The sequence below is a fragment of the Rhinolophus hipposideros genome (genome assembly GCF_964194185.1).
Source record: "Rhinolophus hipposideros genome assembly, chromosome: X".
NCBI lineage: Eukaryota > Metazoa > Chordata > Mammalia > Chiroptera > Rhinolophidae > Rhinolophus > Rhinolophus hipposideros.
The window spans coordinates 119,911,266-119,913,797 of NC_138046.1; positions in this window are offsets into that span (position 1 = coordinate 119,911,266).

A 2,532-nucleotide genomic window follows, 5' to 3' on the forward strand; every position below is an offset into this window, starting at 1 on the left:
TTTGCTTTTTTTCGTTATGGTCGGAATAAGGATCAGGAACAAATCTTGGTGGGTAGTTAAGGTTTAGTGTACGGTTTCTAAATTTGACAAACTGGGACATGCTTATACTAAAAAAAATTATTTGTTGTTTATCTGAAATTCCAATTTAATTCAGTATCCTGTATTTTATCTGGCAGCCCAAGTTTAGTGTCATGTAAATCTAGAGATTTAAACATTGGCAAACTCTTGGAATTAAGTCTCTGAAAGGCCAGACTTGAGCCAGCAACCACAATGGTGGCTGAACAAGTACAGAGCTGGAGACAGAAGGGCAGGTGTGAGTCCCAGCTCTGCCATTTGACCTTGGCATGGACATCCACGGGGTTCAGTGCACACTTAGCATCATACATACTCTCTTATAGTGCCTGGGAACCCAACTAAATCCCTTAAGCAAATTGCTCCAGTCCACCTAATGCTGGGTTCCAAGCATGGAACAGTATAACATCTTACTGTTTTTTATGCAAGATGCTTGATTTAGGTGAGTATGTGACTGAGATCTAGGTATTAACCCCACTGCTTCTCCAATTTCTGCTGGCTGTTTCCACTCTTGGATGCTGAAAGTCAGGATCTGCTTGATGAAAAGGAGAAAAGACTTTAACGGTATTTTTATAACAAGTCTAAAGTTAGATACAACCATGAACATTTTTCAAATAATACGCTTTACTAGAAATTTGCAGATGCCGTGAGCCTGCTCTTTGTGACACATGGAAATAGAACACAGGCTATATAGTTCCTTCATATGCACTACATTTTTAGCATTGTAAAGCCCCATGCTACAATTAAACTTGTCTTTTGTTTCTTATTGCCCCCTTTAAACTTAACTGTGAAGCACCTCTCTGCTTATTCCTGTAAGTTTCATTTTACCTTGAAATGAAAGTGTTCTGAAGCTGTCCTTGACAGGATATGCAAATTCATGTAACAAAAACCTTCTTTTGTATTGAGGACTGGGCCCACATAAGTATCATAAGTATTGGAGTTTACCAGATGAGTCCAAAGGGACAGATGCTTTGAAAAAAAAGGCCCCTGATGCAAATAATAGAGTAGATGACTTGGTTAAAAAGAGGAAAGGCTATTTATGGACGTAATGGTCTCCAAGCTGTCTGCCTGCTGCCTTGAAAAATCAGAAGCAGTTTTGCCAGGTGGGCATTACAGAGAATCTATCTTGCCATCTGGTTTTCATAAATCCATAAGTAAATTCATTAATAGAGGTACAGTGGAAAGAACACTCTTTTGGGTTTGAGACATGGCTTTCTAACAAAAATGTTAACTCACATCTGTACATTCCTTCATCCTGTTTATGAGTCCACTGAGTCAAAAGCACCATCACTTGCAAAGCTGACGAATAAAATACCTGCGAGGTAGCTAGTGTTAAAACCTGATTTGCCCACAAAGAAGCTGAGACTCTAAGAAGTCATATATCTAGTCATATGCAAAACTGGGTTACAATTCATGTTTTTTTCACTCTACCACCCATGTTCTTTCTGTGTCATCTAATCAGATAGGACCTCAGAAATTTAACCAGATAATAAGAAAAAGTCCTTTTTGAGTTTATGAGTCTAAAGATTTATTTTCCATATTTGATGCCAGTATTCCTATCAGATGCTGTCATGTTTCAATTATCTATTGCTGGGTAATAAACCACTCCAAAACGTATCAGCTTAAGACAGCAACCAGTTTATGCATTCATCGTTCTGTGGGTTAGCGGGGGCTCTGCTGGGTTATTTTACTGTTGGTCTCAGTTGGCGTCTACCATGAGGTTGCAGTCAGATGGCTTTGTTCACATGGCTGGTGCCCCAGTGGCAAAGGCTGGAAGGCTGTGACCTCTTGTTCTTTTTCTTTCCACCTGGCTAACTAGCTTGGGCTTCTTTTCATGGTGGTTAGATATTATGAATGAGCATTTCAATAGAGACAAGCCCAACCAATGTACAAGCACTAAGAAATCCTTGCTTGCATCATCCTTGCTAACGTCCTATTTATTGGCCAAAGCCAGAGTCAGTAAGGGAGGGCCATCTGCACAAGCTTGAATATTGGGAACCATGTTTCACTGGGAACCACCAAATAACGGTCAGTCCACAACTTGTGATATATACGAGAGAGGTAAAGGGATTAGTAATTTAAGCCAAGATCCATTTGTTTCAGATGCCTTGAAGGATACTGGATGTAAAACAATACTTTAGACAACTAGACAGCCTCTAAAAGTCACATATTAGAATACTGAATGACATGGAGAAAGATAATATGCTAAGTGTAAATAAAAATGGTTTTAAAACAAATACGTGTTTGGTTATATGCTACACTTTTAGCCATTATTATTATTATTTTTTTACTTTTAGCCATTATTATTGCCAAGTAATTATCATTTTTTTTCATTTCTTATCCTGTATTTACCAAAATTTCTTCAATGGATATATATTATTTTATAATTAGTAATAAAGTATTTTTTATAATTAAAGAAAAAAGATAAAAACATTGCTGTAAGAGGTGATAGATTAACAA